The 14,043-nt window shown below is 48.1% G+C and overlaps 1 protein-coding gene across 1 annotated transcript in view; it reads left to right on the forward strand.

Moving 5' to 3' along the window:
• Positions 1-1,822: 1,822 nt before the first annotated feature.
• The window catches only part of LOC147716763 (uncharacterized), a 38,284-nt gene continuing 26,063 nt past the window's right edge, over positions 1,823-14,043 (forward strand). Inside the window, exon 1 of the mRNA XM_086920429.1 lies at positions 1,823-2,054. The gene's annotated coding sequence lies outside the window, so the exon portion shown is untranslated. The remainder of the gene's footprint in view (positions 2,055-14,043) is intronic.

Genomic DNA, 14,043 nt, shown 5'->3' on the forward strand with positions numbered 1-14,043 from the left:
CATGTATGGCAAGTACAACCAAACCTGCCATTTTGCCTCTGGCGTTGTAGTTTCACTTTGCGCATTGTACTAGCTTAAAAGTCCCAGCAAGCACGGTGCCGTTATTGAAACATTCAGAATTGCCTATTTATGTTGTGCATTGCCTGGGGCCGCCTCACAGTTGGGAAAACTCCATGGACCTCATTTTATCAGCATCGGGTAATTAAACGCCAAGCTGACCATTTGGAGACAGGACTCAGGTAATGTAGGGTGACAAACTGTCCGTAAATTTCATGGACAGTCCGTAAATTGGACCTCACGTCCGTTGTCCGAGAGGATCCTTTTTACGGACGCCTTTTGTCAGTAGTTTTAGGCATTGCAGGAGAACAGAGGTGTTCCCCTGCAAAAGGCCTCTGCTCCCTGAAGGGGCTGCCTCGCACTCCTTTGAGCACAAGTGCACCCCACCCCACCTATTGCCATTCCGTGTGGGGCTGATTGCCACATACAGAATGACAATGGGTCAGTCTGGGCTGGCACAGCATGTGGTGGTCTCCTCCAGTTTTGGTCCAGGGCAGGGCTTTTAACACATGGAAGTGCAAAAACGCCCATGCTGCTGCTAGGTGAGAATCCAGTTAACCAAAGGAAGGAGGTGAAAGAAGATCAAAGGAAGGGATTATAGTTATAGTAATATAGCAGCCATGGTTGCTGCTTTTTTATTTTATGCAACTAACAACCATTGACAAAGCCAATTGTTCTGGCTTGTTGTAGGTATAATGTTACTTGTTTTAAGTGTAACGTTACTTTTTGTGTTATATATCTGGATGCAATGAAAGAAGCAACAAAAATACCATTCCGACGGCACATTATTTTAAGCACATGCATTTTATTACATTAACCTCATGGCTGCTGCTGACGGCCAACCGTTGGCCGTCGCGTGCACTACCTTTGTAGTACTGCGCACGTCCGTTGGCCGTTGCGGCCCCGCCCGCTCAATAGAACGTTCCGCACTAGCGCGGAACGTACAGCGCAGTTAAGGGGTTAAACACCCTTTTGGAGAGACCCCCCAAGTTTTATGAGAGATGGTCTATGTAAAGATGAGGGGTGCCATTGGAGGGTGGTATCAAGGCCAGACTGGCCGGACCGGGCATCAGGCGTTTTCTCTGGAAGCTGGAAAGTAGGGGTAGTTTTGTTACCACAAAAAGACCTGCACATTTGCTCAAAGCTGCACGCATACTGACAAAACATAAAGTGCACAATTGTCTCAACCTAATATAAACGGATTTTCACTTGTACTTTAGTAGTTGTCTATTTACTTACTTATATACTATTGCGCAACCTTCTCTGATGTGTCTGTAAAACTTACCTTCTGTCCTGAATTTTGACCTGTCCTGAATTTTGACCCTTTTCCCGAATTTTTACACTCACTGTCCTGAATTTGCACCCTTGCCACTTGGTCACCCTAAGGTAACGATCCCTGCAATAAGGACAGCAACCTACTGAACTGTATATTATTGGGAGCGCGACCTCAAGTTATTAAAAGATTTCTGCAGGGGGGGGGGGCGCTTTCGTGCAATCTGTCGTAGTGGGCTCCGGAAACGTTATCCCTACACGCGGCCGCGAGCCGGACCGGCCGTGTTGGTCAAATAGGACCTCTAATTAAATTAGGGAGAGGCAATACAGCAATAAATGGAAAAAAAAAAACATCACGACATGTTACAAGCCTAGTCGGATACCCAAGGTGGTTGTGCGCATGCGCGATACAGTCCGGATCATCCCGAAATGCAGAGCCTCACGCACCAGAGGATGAAAACATTGTAACGCGCACCGTGTCACAGCTTCCAACGCGCCCTAATTCTTTTTGGACGGCCCTACGACCCTCCGCCCCTCCCCCAGTAATCTGCCAGCGTACACAACGTAGTTGCCGTGACAAGAATCATTTTTCCCGTTTCCTCCGTCCTTGAGCACGGTGCAAATTAAAGCCGAATAAGAAGCCTCGTTCTACAATAAGACGATGGGTGATGGCGCATTTTGGGGACATGGAAGATGGCTCGCGCTGCTTAATTTGGGAAGACCAGGTAAGGATTAGTTTCTTCGTCCGCTACCTTCCGAAGCCCCTCCCCCCGCCCCATTCCCCCCTCCACTCCACCCACACAAAAAAGTACAATTCATGCTATGAATGTGTGTCGGTTGGGGAAGCAGATGTATGTATCCGTATCCGAGACATGTAATGTCTCAGTCTCAGAGGACCAATGAGGGCGCTGCACCCAGAAGCTGAGCCACTACTGACGCGTCACACACCGCGCCCCCACAGGGGCAGGAGCCCCGCACTCCTACCTCTCACAGAATGTACCCATACCTACGCCCCCTTATGCGCATTTGTACCAAGACGGGGGGCTTCTCCCGTCCACCAAGTTCACTACATCCTGCACCCACAGACAGGTGTAGAATCTATAAACTGTTCTGATTACTTATTGGTAACCCCTCTCTCCAGTTCTTACGTTTGTGAGCTTCCTCCACAGATTTGCCCTCATAGTCTTTCTACTATCTCGTACCTGTAAGAGAAAGCCCCCCATGTGTATACAGTGCTCCTCCCCCTCTCAGGAAATCTGTAATACCCAAGTTTACTGACCCAGCAACCCATTTAGTAACAACTGGGGCGAGGGAGGACAACTCGGAGTAATGCGATTATTGGTAAGTAATCAGCACATTATCTCTTTGTCTCCCTCCCTTACTCTCGAGGAACACCAAAGCTTAGATTTCACAAACACCAATGATTTACAAATACATGTATTCAACACACTTCAGGCACCTATACACAGTTACAACGTCACTGCTGCTAAAAGTTATTTTGCTCAAAAACATCTGATGTGTCTGTGTTACAAAACAATCTGTAGTGATACACAAATGTATAGGCTAATGCCCATATAATCGCCCTACAAACTTCTAACGCCGAAGCCTCCTGAATCTCTGCCCCTGTGTCCATGAGCTCATAGACGAGATAGCTCCTTGTCAAAAGCAAGACTTGCCACGTGTCTGACGGAGTCCAGGAATGCATTATGGTAGAACTGAACAGAATGTTGGAGTTGGGAGTGATGAAGTGGTCTCCTAGTTCTTAGTCAGCCCAGTGGTGTTGGTGCCCAAAGTATCATAGACTTGCGTTTTTGTGTGAACTACAGGGTCCTTATTGAAGCCACGAGGACAGATGCACATCCGATCTCCAGAGTCAATGAGCTTGTGGATTGGCTGGGTGCTGCAAAGTACTTGAGCACCTTTGTTCAAGTCAGTTGCTTCTGACAGATTTCTCTAGTTTCAAGAAGACCACATTTCTATGCCAGAAGCGCTTCTCCAGTTTACAGTAATGTTGTTTGGATTGAAAAATGCTCCTGACAATTTCCAGATCCTGGTGAACTATGTTCTATCAGGGGTAGATGAGTTCTGCATTGCCTACCTGGATGACATTGCAGTGTTGAGCAATCCATGGGAGGGCCATCTGAAGCACATAGACCAGTTGTTGATCAGGATAAATGTGAAACTGACCATAAAAGCAACCAAGTTCCTGGTGGGGCAGTCCATAGTAGTCTACCTTGGGCATCAAGTGGGTAACAGGAAGATTTGTCTATTGGATGCCAAGCATCTCAAGGTTGAGTCCACTACCGAGTCACAAGTGAGAGCTTTTTCAGGGCTCACTGGTTACTACAGGAATTATGTCTCCAACTGTGGTACCATAGTGACAGCGCGGCTATCCAAGAAGGACAGAGAGGAGTGTTAGAAAGATTTTGATGGTCCTGAAGAGAGCACACTACAGTGCATCTGGGCTAAAGGCTCCTGATTACGTACATCCCTTCTTAGTGCAGACAGATGCTTCAGAAAAGAGAATTGGAACAGTACTGGCTCAACTATATGACAAAGAAAGTTAACATTCGATGGCCTTTATTAGTTGAGGTTACTAACGAGGGAGCAGAACTGGGCAGTCATTAAGAAGGAGTGCTTTAGTATAGTGTAGGTTTGGATAAAGTTGTGGCCATGTCTGTTTATTACCAAGCTTGTGGTCCAAACAGACCACGTACCACTCATGTGGTAGATGGCAGTTAATTTGCTGGGATGACCTGGCTCACTGCCAGTACTACGTTCCACAGTAGAGCATAAAGCCACAATGTACCACAGAAATGCTCATGGACTTTCCCCGCCCATGTTGCCAATCTGATGACTGGACTTCTCCAATGGTAGAGCAAGGTTCTGGGTAGTCTGATCTAAGAGGGGCATCTGTTAAAATAGTAATGTCCCCTGTCTCACATACAGTTGTGTTCTCCTGCCATGAGCACTTGACCACATCCTCAAGCTGATCTAGTGTGTGCAAAGGCCCAGGCGTCTCCTTTCACTCGAGTGATTTTTGTGACCAGGAAACCACACCAAGTGTGCCCTCATTTGACTTGCAGTGGACTACAGTCGCTATCCTGGGTGAGGCATGTAGAGTGGTGGTGGTAGCATGCAGTGTTTTGTGAATGAGTAGTTGTGACTAGAGCTTTTTACCTGTGTTGCTGGTGTGAAGGCCTATGTCTGCTTCCTAGTGCTAACCTAGATCCTGATGCCTATACTCAAGTGTGCGTTATGTTGTTGTGTGGCCTTTGTCGTGCATACAGAGTGGGTATGAATGAGCCAGAGGGAATGAGGCCACTATGTTCTATTTTGAAAGGCCCTGGCCTGTTCCTGTACACACAATGGAGGTGAGGTTCTTTTCCAAGGCAGTGGTTAGTGTATTGCTGAATTCACTGTAGCTGGAGGGAGGAGACAAGACTGCTTAAGAAATTCGATGAGGTCATTTTGCTAACGGGCTTCTGGTTAGTCTTCTTGTAGTATTGCTATCAGTTAGATGGTGCACATGAAGGGTGAGACTGCAGTTTCTGTTGTTCTGGATGAGTTGTGTCCTTTAGGTGAGGCTGCTGTGTGTCTCTTGCCGCCTCATCACTGTCAGTGTGGTTGTTGATGAGCTAGTTGCGGAAAGCTCATACCACTGTGTGCCTCTGTTGTGAGTACTCGAGACTGGACACTGCTCTGCTGTGAGGACAATCACACTGCATACAGCCTGCATCTATCTCGAGAACATCCTGGAAAGGGCATACAATAAGAAAACCAACCACAATATTTCCACAGTTACAGAAGCGCATTGCTGGGTCGCGCTTACCCTTTGCTGGACGCCGTGAGGACCGCTGCCATACCTCGCCGGCCACTGAGAGGAGGAGCTGAGCAAGTGATCTCCCAGGGACCAAGAACCAACTTTGGCAGAGGGCTGCAGGGCTGCGAGCGTATCAGGGACTCCAATTCCCAGGAGTCCCTGACAGACCAGTGACAACTTCCGGTCCGCTCTCCCTGCCGGCCCGCCCACCGCCCACTGGAGGGCTTCATAAATCCCTTGCAGCATTTCCCTCATTGGGACAATATTTCCACAGTTACAGAAGCGCATTGCTGGGTCGCGCTTACCCTTTGCTGGACGCCGTGAGGACCGCTGCCATACCTCGCCGGCCACTGAGAGGAGGAGCTGAGCAAGTGATCTCCCAGGGACCAAGAACCAACTTTGGCAGAGGGCTGCAGGGCTGCGAGCGTATCAGGGACTCCAATTCCCAGGAGTCCCTGACAGACCAGTGACAATTTCCGGTCCGCTCTCCCTGCCGGCCCGCCCACCGCCCACTGGAGGGCTTCATAAATCCCTTGCAGCATTTCCCTCATTGGGACAATATTTCCACAGTTACAGAAGCGCATTGCTGGGTCGCGCTTACCCTTTGCTGGACGCCGTGAGGACCGCTGCCATACCTCGCCGGCCACTGAGAGGAGGAGCTGAGCAAGTGATCTCCCAGGGACCAAGAACCAACTTTGGCAGAGGGCTGCAGGGCTGCGAGCGTATCAGGGACTCCAATTCCCAGGAGTCCCTGACAGACCAGTGACAACTTCCGGTCCGCTCTCCCTGCCGGCCCGCCCACCGCCCACTGGAGGGCTTCATAAATCCCTTGCAGCATTTCCCTCAATGGGACAATATTTCCACAGTTACAGAAGCGCATTGCTGGGTCGCGCTTACCCTTTGCTGGACGCCGTGAGGACCGCTGCCATACCTCGCCGCACCCGCTCCGCGGGTGCCGCTTTGCCGGCCACTGAGAGGAGGAGCTGAGCAAGTGATCTCCCAGGGACCAAGAACCAACTTTGGCAGAGGGCTGCAGGGCTGCGAGCGTATCAGGGACTCCAATTCCCAGGAGTCCCTGACAGACCAGTGACAACTTCCGGTCCGCTCTCCCTGCCGGCCCGCCCACTGCCCTTAGACATTGCTATATCTGGGGTTACTCCTCCCGCAGCGCGGGACGCAGCCCGGAGCAAAGACCGGGCTAAGAGCGGGCCGTTTGAGGCCGTTCAAGGACGGCAGAGGACGGCCCTGGCCCATCTTCCCGACCAGTTCCGATTTTAGTAAGGTAGGCGATTTTGTGACCCAGAGACACATTGGACATAAGAAACTTTGTACTGACTGTGAGGGCTACTAAGTTTTTACCCTATTCTGTGTAAATATCGTGCCTAGTTCTGATTACTGTAGTTGGTGTTAATTATAAACCATGGTTTTAAGATCTGGCAAAACACGCAATGTCCAAATTCAAACACCCACAGGAGTGGTATCGGGTCCATTGGACGCTTTTATTACACGTGCCACTGGCATCCTCGAAAAGGAAATAGCAATGGTGGAAAAACGCCTTTCCATTGACCTAGTCAGCGGAAAACGCTCTTCACTGGGTAGTTTGGCCAAGATTCCTAGCCCCGTGTCACATGCACAAGTACATGCAGCTTTTAATTGTATACACTTAGACACTACGGATGCCATAGTTCATATGGATAGCGAGGGGGTTGATCTTCCTGCACATACTCCACCCCATCTTGAACACCTTTTGGATGACCATGAAGTAACTGGGGAAACTGAAACTCAGGTTAGTCAAAACTCCGAATATAGTACGGAATCTGCTAACACATCCCTTGATCCACCCAAAACAGACAATGAACTAACCCATATAGTTTCACAAGGTATAGACAAGGTTTTGTGGAAGAGAAAGCAAGACATGGCCCATAAGGGAGAGAGAGAATGCAAGATGCCTAAATTAAAAGACACCGCTGGTAACTCTATATCGGCATTGGCATCTGGTCATTCCAGCGAAAAACAATGCCCTAGCACACTACCTAATGTTTTATGCCCCTCCCTCATCTCCCTAGGTTCCTCGAACCCATGCCCAACGTGCCTAAGCAGCGATGATTCCCTGTTGGCAAAGATCGAGGCTTTGATGAAAAACCTGTTATTACCAGTCCTGGAGCGGACTAGATTAATGACTCTAAAAATAGATTCACTGGAGGCTGTAGTAAACACGAACTCTGCCTTGTTATCATCTATACCCGGCATAAACCCAGGGGGGGTCAAATCCTCAGTTCTGGCCCCAAAAACATCAAATATTCTAAACACTCACAAACCCCCAGGGCCAGTAACCGACAGACCAAAGAGGGGTGGTGATTCTAAAAACATTCCAAGCAAGGTATCTGAGGCCCCGTCCCAACGTACGCATATGACAAAGCCCATGAATAAACCGGATAGTTCATCCCCTGCTAGACGCCATACTACCAAACCACCCTCTTTGGCTAAACCTAGCACATTCACCCATAGCCTTCCTCCCCGCGGGCCCCCAGAAAATCACCTTAGTATTTTGAAACCTATGGTAGGAAAATACCCCAGGCACCCAACACCCCGGGTTGACATCCCTATAGAGGCTACACCTTACACTATGGTACTGACTGGTGTGGCACCCCTTCAATCTGGCAAAAGGGAGACTCATGGGGACCTCCGTAATAAGGTGATTTTCTGGCTGAATAAAAACAGACCCCTACCTCCCTCTTCGCCAACAGAAATTTTATTTGTAAGAAGGGTTGATTGGGTGGGCCAGGGCACCAAAGATCTGGAGGGTGACTGCATCTTAATATCATTCAGGGACCCCTGGGTGGTGGAAACAATTTGCAGAGAAGCTAGGTTTGCCAGGCAGGGGGACGTCCAGACCCTGGACTTATCATACTTTTACCCACAAAGACAGGTTTATACTCTGAAGGGCCCTAAACAGGGACGACCCACCATTAGGAGCTACCCTATGATAAGGACACCCCAACTACCGCAATTCCCACCACTATTCAATCATTTTGGCCCCTTGTCTGATCTCGAGGCCATTGATTGACTCCAAAAACCTTCTTATTTACCTGAACCTGTGGTAAATCCTGACCTTGGGGTAGAGAGGCAGTGGAAGGGTCAGGAGTCCCCGCAATTCACAATTATGGCAGAGGAGTGTAAGGGGGTCCCAGTACCAACAGGGATGGATATAACTCTTTTGAGGGCAGGGGAAACCCCCATGATGACTGGGATTAATCAGAACATCGCTGGGAGAACTGAAAATGATTGGGATGTTAGGGCTGGACAGGATAAGTGTGCAGTTCCAGTTGTGGTGGCCCCTATTTTGGTACCCTCATCAGAAACACTTGCCCTTGTGTCCTGGAATATTGCTGGGGTAAAAGGTCGCATCCATTCTGAAGATTGGCTGGAGTATATGGACAAATTCGATATCATCCTACTCCAGGAAACCTGGGCTGTTGATCCAATATTTAGGCAGGGTTATGTAAATTTCTACAAAGCTGCCACTCGAAGTGCCATTAGAAATGCCAAAGGGCGAGCCTCAGGGGGGCTATTGATCTGGGTGAAACAATCCTTGGGATACCACACTTCAGAAATAAGTGTACCAAACCCGGACCTCCTTATCGTCAAGTTGAGCAGGACTGGTCATCGGGACCTGATCCTGTTTAACATATATGCACGAGGTTTGCCGGGTGGCCGCTCCCCACCCTTGTTGGAGGTATTGGATCTTAACCTGGCAACCCTAGATAGCAATAATGTTATTCTCCTTGCTGGGGACCTAAATTGTTGCTTTGAACCTTTACTCGACCCAGGGGACAGTTGGGGTTCCGTGGAGGATGCAGTATGGGGTATACCTGATCTACTGCCCGCTAAACCGGTACCCGCAACAGAGGCAGCGGTGAACTGGATGGCCTTCTGTTTAAATAGCGGCTTTCGGGCCTGTAATGGTCGAACAAAATCAGACCAGGAAGCCAACTGCACATTTGATAACGGGTTAAGAAGAAGCCGCATTGATTACATACTGTTGAAAGTAGGAGATTGGCCCCTGTTGGTGGACATGGAGGTATCGTCCCGCCCAGAAAGTGACCATAACCCTTTGTCCTTGCAACTAAGGTTGCCAGGACTTGCGAGATTAGTGGAACCCGGTATCTCGCAGACAGGGGACACTTATCTTACAAACGATAGGAAGAGGTTAAAATGGTCAAAAATTGAGGAGGATGAAATATTGAGGGATAAGGTTTTTAGCATGGTTAATAATACATATAACGAAATGCTGACCCACGCCCAGTCGGGGGATAACCCCGAAACAGCTAACCTTATTATAAACCTTCATAATTGTTGCTTTGACGATTTAAAATCTCTGCTTTCGCTACCACGCCGACAGGGAAACACCAAAGCACCAATTCGCCCCCAGAAATGGTATAATAAAAAATGCAGGGAAGCCCACACTGACCTGATTAAAGCTGTTAAGTCCCGGAATATGGGTACAGTGAAAGCGGCTAGACTAACCTACAGGAAAATACAGGGGGAAGCCAAATTGGAGTGGGAGGACAAGTACTGGTTAGACCTACTGGAAGCTTCCACATCCAATAACCCCATTAAATTCTGGGAAATAGTTAAGTGGGAGAAGGATCCGGACGCACGCATTCCCACAAACCATGTGCCTCCCACTGAGTGGGTGACCTTTTACTCATCCCAGTTCTGTGCTGTGAATCCCATGCCACCCAGTATTGTGGGAATGGCACCCGAACTCTCTATCCAAAGCGAGACCATCGTCTTCATAGAAGGTGAGGTCGAGCTGGCATTAAACCTCACCATGCGAGGGAAAGCGCCAGGCATGGACCTCATACCTGCTGATCTGTTCAAAGCCAACCCCGCTCTGTGGATACCATATATTGCCAAGGTGGCTAATTCCATAGCTGCAGGTGCAAAAATACCCAAATCTTGGAAGGGGGCGGAGATTTTACCGATTTATAAAAAGGGCAGTAGGTCAAACCCAGGTAATTACCGCCCGATTAGTCTTATTGACTCCATGCAAAAACTCATTGCTCGCATGGTTCTGGGTAGGGTCCAAGGCTGGATCGAAATGGAGGACATTTTATCTCCAATGCAGGCGGGCTTCAGATCGGGAACCAGTACCATCGACCAGGTGTTCAGATTTTGTCTGATCTACTGGAAGGTGGTACAGCTTGGCGGCGGTACCATCTACGCAGCGTTCATTGATCTGAAGTCCGCCTTCGATCTAGTCCCGAGGGACAAACTGTGGGGAGTTTTGAGGAGTTTGGGAATGCCCGTAGAACTGCTTGATTTGATAATTAAATTGCATGAGAATTTTGCGAGGGTAAGGTGGGGAGGACAGGGTCAAGTGACAGAACCTTTCCCAGTCACCCGAGGTGTTCGCCAGGGGTGCGTACTGGCACCCACCCTTTTCTTATTGTTCATCGACCAAGTGGTCAAATTCTTCGAATCGACCCCGACAGATGCCCCAATGCTGGCAGGACAGCGTTTCCCAATGCTCATCTTTGCTGATGACACTTTACTCCTCTCCAGAACTCGTAGCGGACTACAGCGGGCTTTGGACCGCTTCGAGGAGTTCTGTGCCATCAGTGACCTCAAGGTGAACGTGGGAAAAACCAAATTTATGGTGTTAACAAAGAACTGCCCTGTCCAGAGTTCAGTTAGCATGGGTGGTGTGAAATTGGACCAAGTAGAGAATATGATATATCTGGGGGTCACGTTAGATAGTTGCTTGAAATGGAAAGCCCAAATCGGTGCTCAACACCTCAAGCTTGCCCGACTCACTGGCTGCCTCCTTAGTGAGCAAAGAAAATCTATCACCAAGAGGGTCACCCCAGCACTTAAAATCTATGATGCAAAAATCAATCCTGCTATTTTATATGGTGCAGATTTGTGGGGCCATATGGATCTCACGGGTCTGTTTAAAATACAGTGTAAATTCCTCCGAAATTTGGTGGGTTTGCCACAGTCGTCCCCCTCCATTCCCCTCTGTTTGGATTTGGGATGTCCTCCTATTAATGAGATGGCCAGATTTAGACTGGTTGCCTTCTGGAGGCGCCTATGGACCTCCCCTGACCTCACCTTATTTGCAAACGGGGTAGCAGAAGTTAGGTTAATCAGGGGATCGGGGAAAATTCCCTGGTTCCAAATGGTAAAATCCATCCTGATGGATATGGGTTTAGAGCAGCTCTGGTTATCCCCTGCCACCAGTACCTTTCCAACTAAACTGGCACTTAAAGAATTGTATTGGGCTACGCTCCGTCGGAATAGAATCAATGCCTCTAGCTCCACTAATCTCACGGGTAGGTTCCTTTCCTTTAAGCTGGACCCATCTCGTGAACAATATTGGGATATGGTTTCTAAATCCTTAGACAGGAAACTTTATCACCAGTTCCGGGTGGGAACATTACCACTGAACACCCTCACGAAAAACTGGCCATCAAGCACCACGGATCATTGCAAATGGTGCCCAGGCCATAAGGAAACCGTGGGTCATCTTCTGTTTGCTTGCCCCAGATATCAGGCACCAAGGGCCAAATGGTTAAAACCACTGTTTCAGCGCCTGCCCATTAGAAAATCTGAAGAGGCTATTCATGTATTAAAAACTAATACATTAGAAATTATTACAGTGTGCACGGCCAAATTCCTGGGCTGTGCCTGGATACTCAGGACAAAACAATAGTTCAACCTCGGATTGTTTTAACGTACTGATGGTTTGAGCATTCTCCTCGTAAAGTTTGCTTACCTGCTCCTGCTAATGATTCCTTCTGATTTAATCTATATTGTCCCTTTTTTTTCTTGTAAACTCTTTTCCCTACAAGGAAAACTTGTTTCAGGACTGTCTTTAAATTGTTTAATGCTTATTTTATAGTTAATGAACATGTATTTATCGTCAATTATTGTTTGTTATTATTTGTCTTTTATGATTGTTTTAATCGAAATAAAGACTTTAAAACCTGAAAACCTGGAAAACCAACCCGTCTTGGTTCTGAAAGTGCATACAGAGGCAAATGACACTAGCTTCCTCAGCTGAGACACAGTAGCCCGTGTTTTCCATGTGCTGCAGCTGAAACTCTGACCTTGCAGTTGATTTCCCAGAAGGCTCAGGCAGAAGAAAAGGAGAAGGCTATGGAGTTTGACAGGGAGAATCTGAGGTTAGCTCTCCAGGAGCAAGAGGGAAGGAGGAGAGAGGGATAGGACAAAATGGACCTGAGGAGAAAAAGAGGGAACGCAAGAAGGAGGTAACAGAAAGGCAGGAAAAGGAGAGAGATTTGGAGTGAGAGAACATAGTTTCAGAGATAGAGAAGTGAAGGATGGTATTTCTGATTCCACTTCCAACTTTCAGGAGTACCTGGCAGGGTTCCAAAGGAGCTTGTGCACAATGGTGGCCAGTTGTACGAGGGGAACCACCCACCCCCCTGTTAAAAGTCTAGGAGTCTGTATAGACAGTAAGCTGTCTTTTTACCAACAGATTAAGACTGTGATGGCTTGCTGCTTTGGCCTGCTCAGGAAACCGAAAAACATGTTTCCTTCCTTGTGCCAGTGGACCATCATCCAGACCCTCATAATATCACTCCTAGACAATTGCAATATCCTCTACCTGGGCACGACAAAGGCCTCGAGAAGGAGGCTACAACTCATTCAAAATGCAACAGTTAGACTACTGGAGCATTTACCTACATTTCATGCAGTCTCCAAGCAGTTGAGGAGGCTTGCACTGGTGAATGGTTGAAAAACAAGTCTCGTTCAAGGCAGTATGTGTGACCCATCGTATCATGAATAATACTAGTCCTCAGTTTCTCAACCACCTCCTTCAGGCGTACACTCCGAACAGATCTTTCAGACCTCCCAGTCCTAACCTGGCCACGATTCTGCACAATAATTGTTCAAGAGAAGGATTCCACTCTTTTTGCCTCCTGGCACCTACTCTTTGAAACAGCCTCCTTTTGCATCTTTGTTCTAACTCCAACCTGCAGGGCTTTCTTATCAATTTGAAAGCCCTGCTATTTTAATTAGTTTAGGTATTCTGTCTTGATTCTTAACAGGTTCTTTGCATTCGAATTGGGAAGCCTCTTGAGACAGCTATGTGCGTTATACAATCTCTGCATAAATATGTGTGTGTGGAATGACGAGATATCTTGGTATGTTATATTAGTTTTGATCTTGCTTGTAGAGCTTAGGCTTTGAATGATGTATCTGAAGCAGCAACTCTCATCAAACTTTTTCCCACAGAAGGTTAATCCGTCATTGGAATGATGCATGTAGCTCAGCAACTGAATTATGAGTTGGTGAAGGAAGCTATAATCAGAAAGTTTAGGCACAAGCCCTCTCAGTGCCTGCAAAGGTTAAAGGATAGCGAGAGAATAGATGGTGGTTCATTTTGAGACCTGGATTCATGGTGTGTTGCATGATTGGAATGAGTGGGTGAGAGGGATAGAGCCCAAGGCTTCTCATTCCATTAACCGGCTAATGGTGACAGAGAGACTCAAGGAGGCATGCTTATCCCCACTTAAGCAATATGTGTCAGATCTGACAGCCAAGGATCCAAAGAAATGTATAGCGTTGACTGACAAGTGGTTCGCTAAAAGGGGTAACAAAGGGCTGCAACAGCAGCTGAGAGAGGTAAGGGGCCTGCCAACCGTGCAGAGGCGTGACCGACCAGAAGCACCAGAGCAGCTTGACCCCATGTACTATGTGGGTATTCCAGCCAAAGGAAGTCTGAAGAGAGTGATCAACGTGCCCTGGGGCCTATTGGCAGCTGTCTCTCTGCGAAAGCGGTTCTACAAGGGAACTGCGATCAGCGGTCGCCGATGCTGCCATCAAGAAGTGTGTTCCCAAGGCGGAGTCTGATGCCA

The sequence above is a fragment of the Lissotriton vulgaris genome, chromosome 5, assembly GCF_964263255.1.
Source record: "Lissotriton vulgaris chromosome 5, aLisVul1.2, whole genome shotgun sequence".
NCBI lineage: Eukaryota > Metazoa > Chordata > Amphibia > Caudata > Salamandridae > Lissotriton > Lissotriton vulgaris.